Source organism: Protopterus annectens, chromosome 16.part0 (assembly GCF_019279795.1).
Source record: "Protopterus annectens isolate FY-2018-M chromosome 16.part0, PAN1.0, whole genome shotgun sequence".
Lineage (NCBI taxonomy): Eukaryota > Metazoa > Chordata > Ceratodontiformes > Protopteridae > Protopterus > Protopterus annectens.
The window spans coordinates 347297603-347321619 of record NC_056750.1 but is presented as its reverse complement, the minus strand read 5'-3'; the positions used below and the strand labels follow the sequence as shown (position 1 = coordinate 347321619).

Here is a 24017-nt window from a genome sequence, read left to right as displayed (position 1 = left end):
GTGTCCCTAAGTCTCTTATCACATTTTCGGTGTTTAGTGTACTGCCACCTATATGGTAATTCACGGATACATGTTTTTTCCCCAAAGGGGATAACTATACATTTCTTGGCATTGAGCTTGAGCCCATGGCTCTGGCATCAAGCATCTGTTTCTGTAAGGCCCTTTTGTAGAGTATCCACATCATTTGGGGATTCAATAATGGTTCCCAGTTTGCAGTCATCTGCGAACTTTGTTATCCAGAGTCCCTTAGTGTTGGCCTGTACTTCAGAGAAGTAGATGCCAAACAAGAGTGGTCCCAGGACTGAAACCTGAGGTACTTCACTTGTCACTTGTCTGGAGCTGGATTTGGAGTTGGCTACTTTTACACTGTGGGTTCTATCAGTAAGCCAGTTAGCAACCCATTGGGTGACGTAGGGATTAAAGCCCAGCTTAGTAAGTTTATCTATGATTCCAGAGTGGGGGATGGTGTCAAAGGCCTTGGCAAGGTCTAGATAGGCTGTGTGGACCACCTTACCCTTGTCCATGGCTCTGGAGACTGATTCGAAGAAGTCAATCAAGTTCAGGAGACAAGATCAGCCCTTCATGAACCCAAACTGGGTGGGGTCCAGTGTTTGAAGGTTGCCAATGTCTTTGTTTATAAGTTCCATGATAATATGCTCCATGGCCTTGCAGATAAGGCTTGTCAGACTGATGGGATTGTAGTTTCCGGGATCCAAGGTGGATCCCCCCTTGTGGAGTGGGATAACTGTAGCTGTGCGCCACTCAGTGGGCACGAAACCTGAGGTGAGGCTATGATTAAACATGACACTTAGGTGATGTGCCAGTTCATATTGTAGTTCATGTAGTACACAGCCCGGGATGTCATCTGGTCCCATGGATGCTGTATTCTTAGCTTTGGTGAGTGCGTTTTTTACCTGTGTGGCTGTTATTACCGGAATTTGGCAATCTTCTGGTATTGAGATGGGCCATTTAGGGAGTGAGGGGGGGGGTGAAGTTGGCACTGAATCGATCTGCCAGGATATTGGCAATATCCTTGGGATCAGTATATTTAATGCCATTCTGTTTTAGCTCAGAGCAGATCTGAGCATTGCCATTTAGATTCTTGACATAGTTATAGAATGCCTTGTGGTTGTCTTTGGAATCTTTGGCAATTTTATTTTCGTAACTAGCTTTGGAGGATTTTATGAGGGATCTCAGTTTCTTACTGAGGCTGGTAAGGAAGTTTTTTGCATCCTGGGAGTTTCCTCTTTTCTGCAACAGTTTCTTCCTTTTGTTGTAAAGTTTGTTTATGGCAGGGGACCACCAGATTGGCTTCTTTTTTTTGGATGAGAGCATCTTGGTTCTATTTGGGATGGCACGATTTACGCATGAGTGGATGTGCTCTTACAGTGCCTTAGTGTAGGATTCAGCAGTTGAACTTTCAGCTCCCGTCTGCATGGGTGTCATGAAGTTCGTCACTTCTGACTTGAGTAGCATGAAGTTGGCTTTGGAGAAGTTTTTTATGGAGGTTTCCTTACTGGGGGGTGGGATGTGGATGTTAAGGGTGATTAGCTTATGGTCAGACGTGATTAACGAGGGGGTGACCATAGGTGTGGAGCATCGATTGCCCATGTTGGTAATGACCAGGTCTAGGATATTGGAGCCCCTGGTGGGACTATGGATTAGTTGATCCAGGGCGTTGGAATTTATGAATTCCAAGAACCGTTGGGCAAAGGTGTTGGTACATGAGTAGCTTTCCCAGTTAATGGCAGGGTAGTTAAAATCACCCAGTATTAGGGTGTTTGGTTCTATCTTAATATTTTCCAGAATGTTTAGAAAGGTGATTAGAAAGAAGAGCTGTCAACTTTAGCATAAAGCTAACTGTAGCACTTTTATATTCACATTGAACAAATGTAAAAAGTATGGCAAGTTGTGACATTTCAATCAAACACACATTGGCATGTTCACATTAAACTCAAAGCCACGCGTTCCACTTCAGCTAGAATCGTCCCAACCAGTGATCAGTTGACCTCAGCAGCACCAAACTGTTAAGGATGCCGTTGTTTTTTCCTCTGAGGTGTAAAACTGAGTCATATAGTTATACAACAGTACATAGGCTACCACTAACACCGTGCAGAGCAAATCTAACATCAGATTAACTCCAGGCACTCATTCCATCCCCAGCAATTCCTCCAGCTGGAAAAGAGCAACCATGTTATTGACAATCAATACTTATAATTTCATAGTTTCTTACTAGGTTATTGACTCTAGAGTATCTTTAGAAGTCTAGCCACACATTCTCTTGATGTTTTTTGCTCTTTTGAATTAATTTTGAAATAACCCAAAAAAGAAGACTATTTACATGTTACCCCTTTCCATACGGGACAAGTGTGCTACACCATGGATGGGTTGCAGTTTTACAAATTCCATTTGTCCAGATTTATATTTGAGTAGAGTAAGAAAAGTACTTTGTTTTATGTGGAGAGGCAGATGATTCTAAAGAGGTGGAATTCACTGTAATGCATATATATCTCTTCCAACATGTTCTACTTATGCCGCAGAAAAGATTAAGATCTCTTGAGCAGATGTTTATGCCACCATTGGACTTGCGGCTGTTCAGGAAGTCTGACAGAAGAGGATCTATTGAGGCTCTGTATGCAAGGTAGAGGTCACCCTTCAGCAGCCTGTATGATATCAAGAATAATGACATGGATTTGAGACTATCAGTGTAGCTTTTATGATTTACCACCATGACTTTCTTGGTGAGAAAACACTGTGGGCATTCAAGTTGGGTCAAGTGTCTGAACAGGTACATGCCAAAGTGGGAATTAGACATAATGATCAGCCTAATAAGTGCCAAATACAGTGGAATGGTCACATCCCTGGACACCATGCCCTTACTAATTAGTTGTGCAATGAAAAGGATTTTCATACAATACTGGATACATCATGATCAAAGGACAGTTTGCTGTCTACATAGGTTCTCAGGTGCCTAACTACTGGACCAGTTTTCAGGGGTGTGTTATCAATGTGACAGTTGCACACGACATCATGCTCGTTGAAGGATTCTATAATACATTTTTTGGCATCTAGTTTTAGTCCATGGTTTTGATGTCAGCTGTTTGTTTGGGAAAGGCCCATTTGGAGGATCTTGGTTTTCTCTGGAAAGTTCATACGTAAGTGCTAGGCTAGCTGCCCTTGCAGGCCATTTTAAGTCTAGCCATGTTCCTTTTTTGTGCTCGAAATAACCTATCCCATTTGTTTATAGACTGACCTTACCCATCTCATGGTCGATAATTAGAGCTATTACTCCTAATTAGAGCTATTACTCCTAATAAGAATAAAAACAGATCAGTAATGAATCGGACTTAATAATGTCATCTAATTTACAGTCATCAGCAAACTTGGTAAGCTGTAAGCCTTTAACACTGGCTTTTACTTCTGAGAAGTAAATGCAAAAAAGGCATTGCTGAAAGACAGAGCCCTGGCGTATACCCTCTGGTGACAGTTTTTTTTGGTGAAATAGACCTGCCACCTTTATTATCTGAGTTGTATTTGTAAACTGGTTTGTTACCCACCTACTTACATAGGGTTTGCCATTTAGCTGGAAGATTTTATTAACCCCACCAGAGTGTGGAATGGTATCAAATGCCCTAGTGAGATCTAAATATGTAGTGCATACCAATTTTCTCTAGTTCGTTGCTTCAGCAACCTTCACAAAGAAGTTGACCAGGTTAAGTGTGCCCTTGAAGAAAACAACCCCCCCCCCAAAAATAAAACTGGTATGCGTCAAGAAGTTGTAGATAAACTATACCCTTGTTTAGTAATTCCATAACGATCCTTTCCATAGCCTTACAAAGGAGGCTTGTCAGACTTACGGGTCTATAATTTCCAGGGTTGGTTGATGTCCCATCCTTGTGCACTAAAATGACTGTTGCTATTCTCAATTCATCTGACACGTGGCCTGTTTGGAGGTTGATATGAATAATTTATGTTGGGGATTTGACAGGGCCTGCATTGGGCTAGCTAGCAGGCATACCAGTATGTTACCTGGCCTTATTCAAGCAGAGTTCTTGACATTGGATAATGCCTTCAGGACTTGTTCTTCAGAGATGGAGGGCAGATGCATTTTATGTGACCTAGCAACGTTGGGGGTGGGGGTGAAGTTTGAGATAAATTTATCTGCTAGCAGACTGGCTATGTCCTCTGGGTCTAAGTATGTGGTATCATTTGCTATTAGCTCTGTGCAGTGCTGGGCATTGCTGAACTATGTTATAAACATCAGAAAGAAGGCTTTGTGGTTCCCATCCGTTAGCCAGCACAACTGACTCTCAGGTCCATGAGCCTTGGCATTTGTTTCCTTTAAACAATAACTACATTATAAACACCTCAACATACATAGCATTAATAATAAAGTCTCAAAACTCCATGCTCTCTTGGAAGTCTACTCTTGACATTCTTTGTTTAACAGAAACCTGGTTAAAGCCTGTAACTAAAGACAATGAAATCACCCCACCCGGATATAATATATTTAGGTTTGACCATGTAGCAAAGAAGGGTGGGGGAATTGCTATCCTATTTAAATCAGGTCTACAGATCACCATATATGACTTTAAACCACCTGTAGATTCTACTGCTGAAATTCTTATTTCCAAACTTCAACTCAACACTTTCAAATCCATCTATATTATCTGTATCTATCTACCTCCTGGCAATAACAATGCCACCACAGAAGATATCCTCTGCTGGCTATCACAAAACCTGCCCCAAGAAACCATAATCCTAGGCAATTTTAACATAGATTGTAATTGCTGTTGCAGCAGCCACCCTACCCACCCACATTAACCTATTTGGTTTTTCTCAAACCATTACCTCCCCTACCAGGATAAACAAGCCTAATAAGAAAGAAAGTACCTTGGATTGGATTCTTATAAATAACCATCCCCATATATATGAATCTGGAACCCCCCTGATGATATTAGTGACCACTCACTTACCTACATCATCAGGCATAAGACCAATGTCTCCATTCCAGCCACTTTCAGGTATATTAGGTCCAAGAAAAACTTTAACCCTGATCTTTTTCAAAGTGAACTAAGAGCATGCAACTGGTCTCCCTTAAAACACCTCCCATTGGAGGAAGCTGTTAAATACTTTAATTCCAAAATCCTAGCCATTCTAGACGAGCATGCACCAAACCGCTCTATTAGAATTAAAACTAAATCCGCCTCATGGCTTTCAAAAGTAACCAAACAAAAAATCCACCTCAGAAATAAATACTGGGCCAAATGGCGAATGACTAAAAACTCTGCAGACCGTCAAAACTTTAGACAACTGAGAAATGACACTAAAAAGCTATACTGTCTGATAAAAGAAACTACTACTAACAGTTCCAGCAAACTAAACATAATAACCCACAAAAATTCTGGGCAAGTATTAACCAACTACTACACCCAGGTCAATCCATTACACCTAACCCACAAGGCACAGACCAGGAGAATCCCAAGCATACTGCCAATGCCTTCAATACCTTTTTCACTGAGGCCATTCAAACACTTGCCAGTCACCTATCACCTAATAACTTCACTTTACCTACCTCTAACACAACCCCACCCCCTCCATTTCTCTTCCAACTAGTCCCTACAACATATATTCTTTCCCTTATCCAAAAACTTAAACCATGCTCTCCTTCAGCAGACCAAATACCTGCTGAATACCTACAGAAATCAGCCGAATCCATCGCCTATCCCATTTCCATTCTGATTAATAGAACCATTAGTGAAGGACACATCCCAAGCATCTGGAAAGTCTCCCAAATTATCCCCCTTCATAAAGGTGGAAACTCTACTGAATTCTCCAACTACTGTCCCATAGCCCTACTTTCACCTTTGGCAAAACTAATGGAAAAATTCATCCATAAGCAATTGCTAGACCACCTAATTCAAAATAACTTACTTTCCAGCTGTCAACATGGCTTCAGACCTTCCCACAGCACTACTACTGCCCTCCTTTCCTTTACTGACTGTATTAACAAAAATCCTAACTCCAATATGCTTTCCTCTGCATTATTTATTGATCTGTCCAAGGCATTCGATATGGTTAATCACCAAATACTTATAAATATCCTCAAATCCCTGTCACTAGATGCACTCACTATTAAATGGTTCCAATCCTATTTAGATAGCAGACAACAGGCAGTGCTTTAGCACAACACTCTGTCTACTCACCTGCCCGTTAACATTGGCGTCCCTCAAGGGTCCATATTAGGACCTCTTCTTTTCTCCATATTTATCAATGACCTTCATCTAGCAATCTCCCAAGCTACATGCATTCAATACGCAGACAATTCTACACTTATATGCACAGCCACATCCACTTCCAAACTTCACTCCCTTACCCAAAAGGTACTTAACACAGTAGAACAATGGTTTACACAACATTGCCTTCTCTTGAACCCCAAAAAAACTAAATTCCTCCTTTTCAATCCTACTCGTAAGTCCTCCTCAATAGATTTCTCAGTTACATCCACTAATGGTACTTCCATATCACCTGACCCAACTACCAAACTACTTGGTATCACCATAGACAACAATCTTAACTTTGACATCCATATCAACAATACTATAAAAAAACATTAACAAAAAACTAGGCGCTCTCTACAGGGCAAACCCTTCCTTTCACCAACAGCCAGAACAACTACTGCTTATACCAGTCTAATCTCTACACTCCTCTATGCCTCACCCATATATACTCTAATTTATCTAAAAATAACCTCACGAAACTGGAAATCTCCTACAATAACATCGCCAGGTTTGCTACTGGCAATCCATTTAGAACCCACCACTGCTATAATCTTAAGCAGCTAGGATGGCCACAAATTCAGAATCTGCTTAAATTCCACCAACTAACCACTGCCCATAAGACTCTTTACCAACCTTCCAGTACTCCTATACTATCTACCCTCATCATTCCCTATAATAATCTGAAATCCTTGTGCTCATCACATAAACTTCTTGTAAATACCTCTAAATCTAATAACAGGGCTGGGGATTCTCTTTTCACCAATACTGTTGGAAAATGCTGGAACCTTCTCCCCAGTGAACTTTCCTCAGTTTCCTCTACATCACTTTTCAAAAACAGACTGAAACTTTTCCTGAGAACACACTGATTATGCCCCTGTACTAAACCTGACTAATCATTTTTCTACTCATACCAGGCACTGCCTAGCCATTACTTCCCAATAACTAGTTCTACTTTCCTTACTTACCACATTACCTTTTTCCTATACCTAACCCTTCTTTTCGTCCTCTGAGCTTACTCGTAGTGCGACAACTCTTTATTAATATAATTATACAATATGCCCCATTTTTTTGTTACATTCTGTATTCTACCTGTAATTTGCACTGTACCTGCCTACTGCCCTGCAAAGTATTCTGCCCTCTCTGTAATTTGCACTGTACCTGCCTTTTGCACTGTGAAGTACTCTGCCCTCTTTGATAGTTTCTATGTTAACTTGAAATGTTCTTTGTAAATATAAATGTATTTATTTCTTCTTATCCCAGACCTTATCTCCCCAGACTATAGTATATATTATACCTGCATTTTGTATTGTACCTGCATTTTGCAATGTGAGGTATTTAGACCTCTATGATAATGATGTGTTAACCTGTAACATAATTGTAAGTAAGAATGTTTTTGTTATTTTTTGCAAGGAGCTTATCTCCCCGGGCCTCTACTGAAAATGGACATGTATCCAGACTTGTCCGGTCAACAAATGTAAAAAAAATAAAATAAAATAAAAATAAAAATAAATAAACAACCATACTTCTGATCACTGTTAGGTGGAAGAGGCCTGTTGCAGGAACAGACAAGATTGATACCTCAGGAGTTAGGATCCCTCAGTGTACAAATCTTCTCTGGCTGCTAACCTCACCCTAAACTTCACAACAGTCTATGTTAAATATAATCTCCAGTTCTGGACTGCCACATAGATGCACAGTCATGCACATGCATATGCACCAACACACACACAAACACACACACACACACACACACACACACACACACACACACACACACACACACACACACAGTAAAAGGGTAAAAGACTGGATAGAAAATAAAGTTGTATAACTAAACTTACTGTAACAGTAAATGTTCAAATGATCACTGCTACAAGCAGCCTTAACTACATGGGGTTATATCCCTCTAAGGGTATAACAGCCAGATGGTTTCCAAAGCTCCAGAGCACCTTCCATGCACCCAATCTATCTAGGCAGCTTAAGCTGAGCTGACTAAAAGACAAGTTTGGGTACCAAGCCATTCAGAGCTTTCCTGGCAATGGGGGGGTGAACCCTAAAAGGACAATGCTAGGAATAACAAAAAAAAAAGAAGTTATGTACTCACCATAACGTTCCATATTGGTAGTGCATTTCACCCTTCATTTTTACATATGGGTTCGGAGCCGATCCTTGGCTCTGACTTGGCCGATTTTCAAGCTCGAAGACTTCTGGTTGGCTCGTGGCTAAGCAGGTATCCCATGGTGCACCAGTGCAATCCCCAGATCTTGTTTGCTGCTCGCTAGAAACAAAAAAAAACCCTAACCAACAAACCAATACTAAAGGGTCACCAACAAAGAAATTTAAAGTATTACCTCCAGATCTTCCAGGATGGTGGCAGGAGGGCGGGTTGGTAAAAATGAAGGGTGAGATGGACTACCAACATGGAACGTTATGGTGAGTACAAAACTTCTTTATGTTAGGTAGTCCAATCTCACCTTCATTTATCCATATGGGACAGTGTCCCTAGCGCCTCATTCTTGCGTGGCTCATTGGAAAATACTCCTGAGCACCGTGGAGCCAAAGGATGCTCTACCCCTAGAAGCCAAATCCAACTTATAATGAGTAATAAAGGTGTGAGGGGTAGCCCACGTAGCTGCTGCACAGATATGATCAAGTGGTACCCTGTCTTGAAAGGCTGCAGAGGTAGACAGAGACCTGGTAGAGTGAGCCTTGATCCTGTGGGGTAAAGGTCTGCCTTCCGAACTGTAGATGAAGGCTATGCAACTAGAAATCCAGTTAGACAATGTCACCTTAGAAAAGCCCAATCTGGAGTCGGAAAAAGAAATGAATAACTGGTCTGACTTCCGAAATTCTTTTGTCCGTTGCAAATAAAAAAGTAGCTGTCTATGAACATCCAGCTGGTGGAAATGATATTCAGCTGCATTGCAATGATTGGGAAAAAAAGACTGGAAGCTCAATGGACTGATTTAATGTGGCAGTAGAACAAACTTTGGGAACAAGCGAAGGACTGGTACGTAAAGAAACCCTGTCTTTATGAAAGACTAAATAAGGTGGCTTAATAGACAGGGCTTGTAACTCAGATACACGTCTGGCTGATGTAATAGCTACTAAAAACACAGTCTTCCAAGACAAATATTTTAAAGAAGATGAATGAGACGGTTCAAAGGGAGGGGATGTCAATTTGGACTACTTGGACAGTGCAAAGTTTGAGTCTCACAAGGGATAATTGGCTAGGGTAAAAATGGCTCGCAAGGGCAGTTAGCTTAGTACTAATCTATGAACCTATGAACCTATTAGAGTAAAGAAATAAAGAAGCTAGCTAAAAAAAACTACCTATTTAAAAGATAACAGAGAAAGATTAAGGAAAAATAGTAATAATTAGATCATAAAATGAACATTTAGCCCAGAGCAGTACAATCCAACGTCTTCACTGCATGGCAAATGAGATCTGGGGAAGCCAGGGGGTTGCATTATGGGTACAAAATGAGGCCCATGAGCTTAGTTGAAGACCTCGAATTTGGAAAATGGCCGAGATGGATCTGATGGATCGGATCCAACCCATCAGTGAGAATAAAGGTGAGACTGACAACATCACATCATCCCTTTCCAAGAAAAACACAAAAGCATCCAGTTTCCACACTAGGAAACTTGTCTGTTTAGAGAGGAGGCATAAGATCTACTTGAGGAGTACCCCACTAATGTACTATGTCCAGGAACACCTCCTGGTGAAGCATCCACTCATGAGGATCTGTCCTGGACTTGCTCAAAGTGTCTGTCACAAGACTGTGCTCTGAGCAAACGTAAATTGCCAAAAGAAAATTGATGGCAAACCGCAAAATACCAAGCATGAAGTGCCAGCCTACAAAGAAGGTAAGACTTTGTGCCCCCCTTTTTGATATACCACATGACTACGGCACTGTGTTGAAGGTCCTCGAAGGATTTCCACAAAGAGATTGGATGGAAGGCATGAAGGCCTTGATGTTGCTATGGTCTGCCAGTTGTTGACGAGGTCAAAGTCCCTGGACCTTGAGGTTGTTTGAAGAAGCTCCCTAACTTTGATCGGATGCATCTGTGCACAGCTCCTGAGTGGCAAGAGGAACATGAAAAGATAGACCTGGATTCAAGGAAGTCTGGCAAATCCACCAGTGGAGCTCTAGCTTGAGACATGGCAAAAGAGGAACCGGAAAATAGACAGGATGGCAGTGCTGAAGCTAAACAATCTTCAGGTATCACTGAAATTTCCTCATATGGAGTTTGGTGAAGGGAACCATAGGAAAAGTGGATGCCACGTATCCCAGATACTGCAGAAATTCTCTTGCAGGGAGGACTGAAAGAGGGAGAAGAGACCAAAAACAAGCAATCAAAGAGAGGCCCTTGTGGAGTGGAGTGGGAGACAAACCCTCATTGGTATGGTCTGAATCCTGCATCCCAGAAATTTTTGATATTTAAGGTGAACCCCACAATGCGAAAAGAAGTATAAACTGAAGATCCCAAAACAAGAATTGCTGAGAGGGGGCCCTAAATCAAAAGGTCATCCAAATAAGGGAGTATGTAAATTGCCTGAAATCCACAGAAGGCTACCACTTTAGCGAGACATTTGGTAAAGACCCACAGAGCTGGAGAAAGACCAAAAGGCAAAACAGAGAACTGATAATGTGAGGAAGAAACAGAGAAATGTAAAAACTTCCTGATGGGAGGGTGAATAGGAATGTGTAGGTATGCATCTTTCAAATCCAGGGACACCAGAAAAACTTGGGGGAGCAATAGAGGAAAAGTACAGTTTTGTACCTACCATAAATGTAGATGTTCGAAGATCCACATTGCTGCAGTCATAACCTGTGGGTAGTCCGCTGTCCTCGGTCGGCCCGAATACCAAAGTATTAGGCTGCGCATGACCGACGTCATATCCTCAGTCTTTTCTTGCCCCAGATGTCAGAAGGCCCAAAAAGAAGGCCACAGCCTAAAATAGAAAAAACCTCCAAAACCCAAGTACAAACAAAATCTACAACCTAAACAAACAAACACTCCAAACTACAGAGGGGAAGGAGGGAGGGTAAATTGGACTGCAGCAATGTGGATCTTCGAACATCTACATTTATGGTAGGTACAAAACTGTACTATGTTCTTCATCTCACATTACTGCAGTCATAACCTGTGGGTAGAATCCCAAAGCAAAAGTGAAGGGAGGTTGGCCAAATCATAAAGCATTGGGGGCTGCTAATAAGCCCTGCAAGACTGCAGTGGCAAACCCAGCCCTAGACTTGGAATAAAGAGGGAGATGGTAATGTTTAGAAAAAGTGTGCACTGAACTCCAAGTAGCTGCTTCCAAAATATCTTTGGTAGCTACTCCCTCAAAAAGCAGTAGAAGTGGCAGTAGCCCTAGTGGAATGAGGTCTGATTCCAGCGGAATCTCCTTACCATGATGAGAATAACAAAGGCAATACAATGACCAATCCACTTAGAAATAGTTTGTTTAGAAATAGGTTTCCCTGAGAGCTCAAAGCAAAAGAAACAAATAACTGTTGAGACTGTCTGAAACTTTTAGTCCTGCTCAAACAATTTATTTTGGGGATCAGCATAAAAAGTAGGCAAATGAATAGATTGGTTCAGGGCCACATTTGAAACCACTTTAGGCATAAAAGTAGGGTTAAATCAGGAAGGGTTCAACTGCCATTAGAGCCTGTAATTCAGATACCCTTCTAGCAGACATAATGGCCAACAAAAAGCAGTCTTCCAAGACCTGCAGGTTCCAACACAAAATTGAGATCCCAGGGAATTGTTTAAACAAAGGATGAGAGAATAATGGTGGGTCACAGTCATAGTTAGCAGAAATTGCTGCAGCATGAACTTTTACAGAGGAGAAAGACAAACCTTTGTCTAATAATTCTGTAAGATATTGAAGAGAAACACTCAAATTAGGCCGGAAACATCAAAACTCCTTGCTGTGCTCCAAATAAAAATCTCCTCCATTTATCAGCATAAACTTTCCTTGTACTAGGCCTTCTGGCCTCCAAAATAACATCAAAACTTGTTGAGGTTCTAGAACAGAATATGCCAGGCTGTTAGATGCAGGGACTGAATCCTGACATTGAGGAAATGATTGAAGGTGTGGAATTGAAGGCGGTACCAGTGCTGTCGAGGCCAATCTGGAGCTATTAGAATCATGGATGTCTGACCTTCAAGAGCACCTTGGGAAGGAGAGGCAGAGGAGGAAAGGCATATGATAGAGCATCCACTTTCCAAGCTGTGGGATGAAACATCTTTGTGCGTCCCCATATCACTGTCAACTGAGGATCGAAATAGGGATCCAACTTCCACTCGTGGGGATCCACCATCTGTCTGCTCAAAACATCTGCTACTGTTTGAATCAACACTTGTCCCGGGGTGAAGTCATCAATGCAAATTGGACTGCTAACATCTCCTTCAAGTTGATATGTAAATGAGATCTGACTACCGCCTCTGGTGGTCTAGAGAGTCCCTTGTTTAGGTGACATTAAAATTCCTTTTGAATGCAAGGTATTATTTGAATGACAGTGTCCAGATCGTGGCAGTGTTGTGTCCATACATTTTGAGATACCATTGTAGCTTCCTCATATGCAGTTTGGAGGACTGTCCTTGCAGTCAGCCTGGACCGTAAAAGCCATCTGGGAAGCTGTATTCAGTCTCACACCCAGAAAGCACATTTCCTGGGAACATGAAGATAAGCCTCTTTGAGATCATTTGTCCTGGGTGACTAAAAGCCAGTTTTGCTTAAAAGTGCTAACTTTCCTCCCAAAGGAGCTGCCAGACAGGAGGAATCTGGCAGCTGAAGATGCGGTCATTGGGCCTGTTCTGCAGAGGACGGTTCACGAAAGGACTGCCCCTGCCCTCACTTGTAGATGGTGCACCCTAGACTGTAAATCAGAAGAAGGGTAAGCCCATCCTTAGTAGGCCAATTTCTGCTAAACATGGGCTGCACCTGCAAAAATCTTTAACAGTCTGCATAGACTAAACTTCTGACTGTAAATTCTAGCTTTAACATGCTCTGACAAACTCTGATCCTTAAGCCAGGCGTGCCTGCGAAGAACTGATCCAGTGGCAGCCACCCTGGAAGAAGCCTGTAAAGCATCGAACCCACACTGCAGGAATAAAATTCTGGTACTTTAACATATGAAACTGGCAATTTAAAGCCCTCATTGCTAGAGTGGAGTAGGTGTACGTTTCTGGATCAGCCCTTGGGCTCTTATACCAGGCACCCTGTAATACCTATCAGGTTTAACTCTTTCGAGAATCCGGAAATCCTGACCTTCCTAGGCCTCTTATCTGGAAAATTAAATCTTCTGCCATTTTAAGCATGTGAGCCTGCAGTACTAGGACTGACACCTGAGGATGGCAAACCAGGAGGTACCTTAGAGACTGAAGGAGAAGGCCTAACCCTTAGGCAAGAAAGGAGTACAGCAGCCTGAGGCCCCTTCCATCTAGCAAAATTAGTCTCCCCTGAGACTCCTTGTGCTTCTTAGCAGAAGCTTTCTGACATCCGAATTAACTGAGGCAAGAAAAACAAAATATTCTAGCAGAATTACTTAGCCAACTTGGTTTCGGTCTGTGAAATCAAAAAATCAAATTCACGTAAGCGGCACTTGCTTCGCTGCGCTGCTTCTGCCATGCGGCAAAAAGACAAAAGACTGAGGATATATGGTCGGTCATGTAATACGGGGCGCGGGGGCGCGCGTCAGATCTGCGCCAGCCTAATACTGGTATATTGGCCGACCGAGGACAGCGGACTAAAGGTGTTGAGAAAGGAGATCTAGAACAGGTCTGAACCGAAACATCCCGGAGTAAAACCCCTACCCTGCTGGAAAGAGGATCAGGCTGGATAGTTCCTTGTACCAAAAGATCCAGAAACCAAAGGAAAATGGGGCAGGCAGGCAGCTTGGCAAGTAGGTTACATTAATTAGCCATTTTAGATAATGGAAAGCACCCAAAGTTTGTGATGATCTGTTGCACCTTGGGAAGGAGAGGCAGAGAGGGAAGAGCATATAAGTGAAGATGTGCTCCTAGCAGAAACCTTGCCCTGAAGAGTGAGTGTGCATACAGAGCTCAGTCCAGAATCATAACGTCTGCAAGAGGAGCAAAGAGATGGGTTCCCCCTTGCTTGTTGATGTACCACTTGAGGTGTGCTCCCCAAGCCTTGTCGGGGCATCTGTGCGTTAATCTGACTGACTATCCTCTCGGGTCACAGAGAGAGTCTTGTTTAGGTGACATTCCTGAGCCCACCACAAAAAATTCCTTTTATATGCAAGGGTATTTGAATGACGGTGTCCATCATCATTGGCAGTTGTGTGTCCACACATTTTTTGAGACCATTGTAGCTTCCTCATATGCAGTTTGGCATTTGCTAGATGATGAAGAAGCTTGTTTTCGTCTTGAGCAATCAGGCATCAGTGAAGAAGCTTTGTTTCGGTCTTGAGCAAGAATCAGGCGTCCAAATAACAGTAGATAAGCCGAGAAACTGATATGTAAAGTCCCAGCCAGCGACGGAGGAATCAACAACTGGGTCTGAGAACACATGAAGATAGCCTCTTTGAGATAAATTGGTCTCCAAGTGTTTCCTTCTTTGGTACAAGAAGAAACAGCGAGAATAAAATCCTAGGCCTTTTGACAAAAAGACCTGCTGTATAGCCCCCCATTTGAAAAGAAAGCTGCCAGACAGGAGGAATCTGGCAGCTGAAGATGCAGGTCATTGCCCTTGGGCTCTTATACAGATATTCTGAGCCTAATTAAATCTTCTGCCATTTTAAGCATGTATCCTTGTGCTTCTTAGCAGAAGCGGGCGCCGGGGGGGATCAGCGCATATTGTAATTACACCGCTTCCCAAAGACAAGCCTAGGCAATCTAACCTACGTTAATGTTTAATGGCTTAAACCTAGCACAAAAAGCGACCCCCGGGTGTAATGGCCCCAAACAAGGAATACAAAGAGAGTGGTAATAAATACAATTATTCACTTTTAACATCAGCATTTGGATGGAAAACATCCTGAAGGAAGGAACTTCTAGAAAGGTGTTGAGAAAGGAGAGATCTAGAACAGGTCTCCAAGACCCGTCCTTCCTAGGAACCCGAAACATCCCGGAGTAAAAACCCCTACCCTGCTGGAAAGAGGGATCAGGCTGGATAGTTCCTTGTACCAAAAGATCCAGAAAAACCAAAGGAAAATGAGGCAGCTGGCAAGAAGTAGGTTAAGGAAGGCCTGAGAATAGCGGAAGGGACTTCCAAGCCATTAATTAGCCATTTTAGATAATGGAAAGCACCCAAGAGTTTGTGATGATCTGTTGCCATACAGGAAAAGATAAAGTTAACTGGAGGGACAGAGGAATCTGGTCAAGAGGTAGAAGTGGATGAATGTCAAATAAAAGCAGATTTGTCAGGGAAAATCAGGCCTTTGACCCTTAGTACCCTGAGAAGGCTTGTACAGAAAAAACTCTCCTGGGAAGCCTGTCTACCTCTAGAAGGCTGTCTAAGTTGCCTGAGAACAAAGGAAGGCTTACATAAGTTCTCTGAAATTTAGTAACAGAAGAAAGATTCATTTCAGATTCTGCATAACTTTATCCTTACCTTGTCGGGTCTTAAAAAACATAGCAGCTGCAGTGCCAAACAGATTCTGGTTATCCAACGCAGAATCCAGTAATTTAGCCTTAATAGCCTCAGGAACAGCCTTTAGACACCACCAAGAATACCCCCTCATTACAGATCCAGATGCAGCAGTAACAGCATAGCTGCATTTAATAGAATGACGAGCCACCCGAAAAGCAGAACTCAATAGAGAAATGGCAGAAGTCTTTTCCTCAGAGCCAGGCATATCATTTAGAATACCCCCAAACTTCAAAATAACATGAAGAATATACCTAGTCAATGGGTCTGGTAGTTAATGACCCTAAAAGCTATGTTAGCGGAAGTGCACACGTTTTTTTCCATACCTCTCCACAGCATTACTGTCCTTACCAGAAGGTAAAAGCTTAGAGGAGGACAGCAACTTAGATGGTTTATCAGTAGCTACATAATTAACAGCTGGATCAGAGAAACTACTTTTACAGAAAGAAATTTGAGCTTCTGGAACTTTACAGAACCTGTCAGTCTTCTTAAGTGCAGGAGACTGTGAATCAGGGCCTGAGAAGTTGAAGAGAAAAAATGTCTAAACTGGTATCTAAAACTGGAGGGACAGCAGAAGTACTAGCAGAATTTACTTGCAAAAGTTCATAGTACTTCTTTTGAATGTCAGCAACCTTGGAACAAGCCCACTTTAAGTGTTCCATCATAAGAATTACAGCATCTTCAAAGGACAATTCCTCCACAGGGGAATCAGGAGACCCCAAGGGAAGAAGAGAGTGGATTTGAGAAGAGTACACCAGTGATTCCTCACCAGAGTCTACATACAACTCTTCTTTGGGAGAATCAGATTTTGTAAGACGTTTGGAAGGAGTAGAAGAACAGAGAACATAAGCAAGAACAGCAGTGAAAAACCAATGAGTGAAATCTAGCCATTCTTTGTGTGCATCTTAAGCACAGAGGCTATATGCCTATTCTTCTGCTTTTTTTTTTTTTTTTTTAATGGAACATCGGCTTTAGCAAATGTAGGAGGTTCAGACCCCTGCTTAGATTTAGTGAGGGTAGGAGGCACCTCTTCCGTAACAAGTATTTGGGGAATTCCCCTAGGCACCACTGATAAAATCAGCCATGGTTCTCCCTCCACATCTGTGGGTTGTGACAGAGGAAGCTGACACAGGCTCTGAATGGTCCTACAGTTCTCCATCCAAACAGAGGGTGATGTCCGAAGGAGGGTGGACAGTCACAGAGTCGGTGCATGCCTTTTAGGTTTTTTTTTTCTTAAGTGGCAGCTGAATGCCAGGACGGGGGGGATTCAGAGGCCATGGCATCCTGAATTAATAGTTTTAGAAGCTGGTTCTCCAAGTAGATGGAAAGAGAGGACAGACTGTTGTGGGTGGAGAGCCTTAGGGACAAATACCCGACAGATCTCATACTCAGTATGGCTTTGAGTACCACCCAAACAAAAAAGGCACTGCTTGTGTCTATCTTTATGGAGAATCTGACTTCCACCCTCACAATTTCCCTTTATGGATGACATGTAAAAAGGTAAAACTAAAAGAAGAAAACAGGAAGGAAGAGACCTCAGTGGGGCACTTATCTTGAGTATGCTAGGTAGCTAAAACAACTCAGCAAGTGTCTTGTTGACCGAATTCAAGGCAGTGTTCAGACTGCTGACAAAGAAGTTCTGAGTATTATGGGTTTGCACGTCACATACATACCTTATGCCTTAGACATAGGACATATATGTCTGATGTATAGCATTTGGAAGGTGTAAATGCTTTGGTATGCTGAATGCATGTTTGGCTATCCTTGGCAGGATACCCAGTCGTAAAGAATATTGCAAGAGTGATAAGGAAGGACATTGTATCTGCGGCAGATTCTATCGAGTTGTCATGCTTCAAAATGTTTACATACGGACACGGGGTATTTCCAAGGCGTAATGGACTTGGCACTCATCAAAAGAGGGTGCAAGAGTTTATGAAAGCATAGGAGACGTAGTGGAAAGCTGGACAAGAGGAGCATAACACAGGCAGACAGACCAGAAACCATTTGCAGGTTTACAGAATAATAGCAATGTTAGCTCCTTCAATGCAGCAAAAGGACACTGTGTCAGAAAAGAGATAACTACTGAGCAATTTCTGAGATATACAAATATTAAATAGTCCAAGGTTTAATAGTGGATACAGTAACTAATGGCCAGCATGTGGGTGAAACCAAAAAGGCACAAAACACAGCAAATAGAGTCCAATCATGCCATAAAAATGGCTAAAGTAATTTTATTGTCCATACCGGTTTTGGCAAAATAGCCTTCATCAGTGGAATACCTTTAAACAGTGAACACTCATTCTTACATAAATAGACCCATCCACCAATGGGAAGTACAGCCCTCCCCTCAACACAAATTAAAAGCAAAGTACAGTTTTGTACCTACCATAAATGTAGATGTCTGAGAGGAATGCATCTGCAGTCCTTACAAATGGGTTGTCTCGTCAGGCAGCAGCCCTTCAAACCTGATTCAAAAGTCTGGTCTGGGTCTGGGGCTGGTGTGGTATAAAGGCATCAGCCGACACCATTTTCCCAAAGTTTCAAATAGTAGAGAGGACACACAAAATAAACATGTATGTACCAGGGGAAGGAGGGTGGGTAATCCTGACTGCAGATGCATTCCTCAAACTGTACTATGTCCTTCAAGGATGCATCTGCAGTCCTTAAATAGGTAGAATACCATAAGCTAAACTAGGGGAGGGAGGAATGAATAGATTATAGTGGTGTCCAGGATCCTGCAAAAACAAAAAAGCAGCCAGCCAGCCACATCTACGGTATAGAGAGTATAAGAGTAAATGCTTGGCAAATGGCCCTTGTGGAGTGAGGGCCTGTGTTCTCTGGTTTTTCTTTCCATGGTAGGAGTAACAAGTCTCTAAATTTCCTATCCATTTGGAGATTGTCTGTTTAGAAATTGGTTTTCCTTCTTTTCCTGTTGCAAGCTACCAGAAGCTGGGGTTTTTCTACATCCAAGGTATGTAGAGCTTTTTCTCCCTTGTGTGGATTGGGGGGAAGAATGTGTGGGAAGGTGGATAGCCTGATTTAAAGAGACTCTGGATACCTTACCTTAGGCATGGATTTGTTCTTCAAGTCCCATGCTGGCAATGGAGGTTTCCTGGAGGGTTTTTATTTTTTTCCTCAGAAACTGTCTGAGCAGAGGATGGAGAAAAAAGGAGGAGGAGGATCCAAGCTGTATGAAATAGCTGATGCATGTATCTTGATGGATTGAAGGTCTCTGCCTCCAGGATTATGTCCTTAACCCTTTGGGATAAATTTGGGTTAATTTCTGTTATGTAATGTTCCAGGCAGTTAGCTGCAGAGTTTTTAGGTTGGATGCAGAATGTTGTAGTTGTTCTGTGTCAGCAGTAATGGGATCAGGGCAGTTTCCATATTTGTTCCCGGACATGCTCCTCAGCAGTGGGTACCAATGTTGTCTTGGCCAGTCTGGGGCTATCAGAATGATCCTCGGGGTTCCTCTTTGATCTTGAGAAGCACATGCTGTCAGGCATTTCCAACTGAAGGATAGAATTTCTTCAACTGGTGATTGTAAACAAGTCTATTTGTGGTAATATGCAGCATCCATTCGTGGGGCATCTGTGTAGTTCTGCTTAATATGTCTGCTAGAATGTTTTCCTTCCCTGGTACATAAATTGCCTGTAACTGAAGGTTGTGGCTCAGAGCCATATCCCATAGTTCTAGTGCCCCTGTTTGTTGATGTACCACATAACTGTGGTGTTGTCTGTCCTTATCAACAGCTGGCCTTCGTGGAGAAGAGGTCTGAATGCCTGGATTGCCAATTTTACTGCCATCATTTCTTTTAGATTTATGTGTAGATGCAGTTGGTCTTGAGTCCATAGGCCGATAGTTTGTCTTGGTTGACTTTTGCAGAAGGGCAGTCCTGTGTTTGATTGACTCAGGCATGGGATCATTGGAATTTTGGTTTCCAGGCTGTGCTTGTGCTGAGACCACAAATTCTTTAGGTACCACTGTAGCTTTCTCATATGAAGCCTGGCATGAGGGACCAGAATTATGCAGGATGCCATGAAACCTAGAGCTTGTAGCACTTTTCTTGCAGTTAGATGGCTCTGCTTTGTTAATGCCTTTCTGCAGTTAGAAATGCCATTTGTTTTGATGTGTCCAGTTCTGCACCCAGAAAGGTTATTATTTGGGATGGAATCAGCCTTGACTTTTTTGTATTGACTGTGTATCCCAGGGCTTGTAGCAGGTAGATGACTCTTTGTAAGTCTTCTGTTAATTTGTTTTTGTTGTCCGCTTGTATCAGGCAGTCATCCAGGTAGGGTAGATTTGAATTTAGATAAGCCAAAGGTCAATGCTGAGAATTGATAATGCTCTGATCCTGCGTATCTTCTGCAAATTGGTCTTATGGTATGCCTCCTTGAGATCTAGAGTTACCAGCCAAGACTCCTTGCCCAGCATGGGAAGAAGCTGCTGTAGGGTCAGCATTTTGAATTTTGGAACAATGAGGAATGTGTTTAAAATCCCTTCCTTGCTCCATAAATGGTACCTTTTCCACAGCATTCTTAATAATTGAGATATTTGTTTTAGAGCTTCTGCCCTTTGAGAAGGTGGTAGGTTTGGCATTCCTCTCTTTCCTGGTAGTGTATGGAAATGGAACCTGTAACCTTTGTCTATAGTCTGCAAAATCCATTTTTTCTTGTAATGCAGTGCCAGTTTCTTTGCCACCGCCAGTCACTGTGATTGAGTTGTAGTGGTGGTGGCTGTATCCGTGCCTCGTTGGTTGTTACCCTGCCACTGGCGACCCCTGTAGGCACCCTGGATTGGTTTCTGCCTCTTATTCCTGCCTCTTTGTGCCTTGGAACCAATTCTTGTAGGGCCAATTCCTGCTAAACCTTGGAGGTTGAACTTGTAAGAAATCTTTTACTGTTTGCACAGATTTTGCTTTCTCTTCCATCTTTTCAGAACCTGCTGTGGGCACCAAATAAATTGACCTTGTCCATAGGTGCATCCAAAAGCTTAGATTTGACATGGTCTGGTAATGCCTGCTCTTTCAACCATGCATGCCTCCTGATAACTGTGCCAGTCATGGCTGATCTAAAGGAAGCCTCCAGTGCATCATAGCCACATTTTAAAGAATGGTTACTAACCTGCTGTATGTTATGTAACATTTCTTGAACATACTTTTATCTAAAGATTCTTCAGAGGACAGCTTTTTAGTCAACTGGTCAAGCATAAACTCTTGATATTGAATCATATGAAATTGGCAGTTCTCTCTAAGGACCTGGATTCCTGGGAGATAGTCTCTGGATCTGCAAAGGGGCCTTATATGTACCTATCTGGTTTAGCAGGGGAGGTAAAGTATCAGGAGTAGTGCAAGCATCATTAAATGCATCATCAACAACAGATAGAACTGGAGGAATAGCTAAAGGCCTATGCTGTGGTAAGTGTAGAAAGGTCCTAAGCCTTTTCTAGAGTCTGAGAAATCTTGGCCCTGCCACTGAAATTGTTCCCTCATAGCATGCAAGGTTTCCCCAAAGGAAAATTCCTCAGGAGGAGAGGCTGAAGGATGGACTCCTCAGCATCAGAGTCTTGAGAATAAGAAGCCTCAGGAGGGTCTGTATGTTCTGAATCATCAGAAGAATCATCTGTGGCTACTGGCTCATTTCTGGAGGAGGGAGAGAGGCCCTGTCTGGATGAGGCTGAGATCCATTAAAGTGATGAGATCCTGTGCCGGAGCTGGTGCTGGGCCTGTGAGAGGGCTTGGCAGGCACAGGTTTGGAAGTTTTGGCTGCTTTAGCCCTGGCAAAATAGCTGGAGGAGGCCTAGCAGCTCCACATGCAGGGGTAGAAATATCTAGTGGAATGGTGTCTGAGAAATCCTGTGAAATCGCAACAGAAGGCTGGATCTCTTCTACCAGTATAGAAGAGGTTTCAGCGAAACCCGCGGACCCCCTGATGTCGGGTTTTTTTTTTTTGGCTTTTTGGTTATTTGTAGTCAGAGGATGGTCTGGGCCTAAACAATGTATGCAATAGGAGTGGAAATCTTTATGAGGTATTTGTTTCCCACAAGATAAACAGTTATTAACTTTCTCTGACATGTAATCTCTGGATCTGACCGACCGGGCACTTGCGAACAGCTTCTGCTTAGGGCGGCCGCGGCAAGAAGACTGAGGCTGATGCCTTTATACCCGAATAACTGCATGACAACCCATTTGTAAGGACTGCAGATGCATCCTTGAAGGACATCACCTCCTTCAATTAAGCACAAATAATAACTGTAATTCAATACATAAAGTAGAAATACAAATTATTACAAAAAGTACATGCAGAAAAAATATATGCAGAAAAAAATATACAGCACTATAAATGGTCATTTAATCCAGGTTGGAAAAGCCCCCCCCAGCTTTATAATCCAAACATTTTCTTTCCTATTCAGGATACTATGCCATCCCTGCATGTTATTCCTATTACCAGCAATTCTGTCAATGATCATAAAATGAAATTCTGCATTCGTATGTGTCAGGCAGTGCCTATATAGGGCATTCATTTCCAGTTTATTACGCATATCGCTACAATGTTCAGACATATGTATTCTTAGTGGACGAGATATCTGACCAACATAAAAGGCTGAACATTTGCAGGTAGCCAAATAAATAATCCAGTCAGTTCCACAATTCCCAAAGAATTTGATGTCATACACTTTACTGGTATTTTTACTGGTAAATTGTTTAAGTTTGCTTACATAAAGGCATGAAGAACAATGTCCACAAGGGAAGGTGTCAAAAAGAGTATCCCCAGACAGGGTGAGTTGTTGGTATATAGTACCCCCACTACCAGTATGTTTAAAGTGGGAAAAGTGGGAACCCAACGTTTTGCCTTTCCTAAATGAAAATTGACATCTGGTCCCTAAGATTGGTCGTAAGTTGTCATTTGCCAAAAGAACATTCCAATGTTTGTGAATAGTGTCTTTGATGATGTTGGTGTTTCGCCCAATGTGGTAATGAACCTGATGGTATCACTGGTATTCGCCCTAGTTTTAACCTTATAATCCAATAGGGAACATCCTGTCTTGGTTCTGGCCTAATTACTGGCAGAAATTATGTCAAAGTCCCTGTATCCCCTATTCCGAAATCTATCACAGAGGTCCTGCTGAGAAGAGTCATAATCCTCTTGAGTGGAACTAATTCTCTTCATATGAAGAAATTCGGATTTTGGGATGCTGTGGATGGTATGGCTAGGATGTAAACTGGTAGCATGAAGCAGGTTATTATACTGAGGGTATTTACGAAAAACTTTGGTACTCAGAGTATTGTCCAGGTTTCTCCGAACGGTGACATCCAAAAAATTGATTTTGTTAATATCCGAGCTCAAAGTGAACTCAATACCCCACTTATTGTCATTAAGGTATTGGACAAACTCGAGAAGAAAACCCATATCTGCTTGCCATACCATCCAGCAGTCATCCAGATATCTCCACCAGATGTCAATTTCATCAATATACAAGTTATGAGAGGAATCATATATTAGTTGCTCTTCCAAAAAGTTCATGAACAAATCTGCATAGATCGGTGCAAATGGGGCACCCTTTGCGGTACCCTGAATCTGCCAATAACATTGCCCCAGAAAATAAAAAACATGTTTATTCAGCACATGCTCCACCATACACAGAAGCAAAGTGTTGAATCCAGCAGGATATAAACTGGCACGCTCCAGCCAAAACTGCAAGGCTTGAAGACCGGCCCAATGGGGGATGTTTGTATACAGGGCCTTGACATCTAATGTACAAAGGAGCCACCCAGGTTCAAGATGTGTTTCTGACAAAATTTTCAAAAACTGTGTGGTGTCTTGTATGCGTGCCCTGATGAGATTCAAAAGGGGTTTAAGATATTGGGTCAAAAAGGCAGAGAGAGGTTCAGTTAATGAGCCAATCCCTGAAACAATGGGCCGACCTGGTGATTTAGTTAAAGATTTACGGATTTTGGGCAAGAGGTACATGATTTGCTTCTGGGAATCCCTGACAGTTAAATGGGATTTGACCACCTCTGTAATGATGCCCTCATCCACAGCTTGACTCAGAAATGAATCAATGTCCTTCTTAAAATTTAATGTGGGATCCAAGGGCATAGCCATATA

At 42.3% G+C, this 24017-nt stretch overlaps 1 protein-coding gene across 1 annotated transcript in view; it reads right to left on the bottom strand.

Annotated features, from left to right (window-relative positions):
* The window catches only part of ZER1 (zyg-11 related cell cycle regulator), a 1037134-nt gene that overhangs the window by 735237 nt on the left and 277880 nt on the right, over positions 1–24017 (bottom strand). The gene's annotated exons all lie outside the window — the stretch shown is intronic.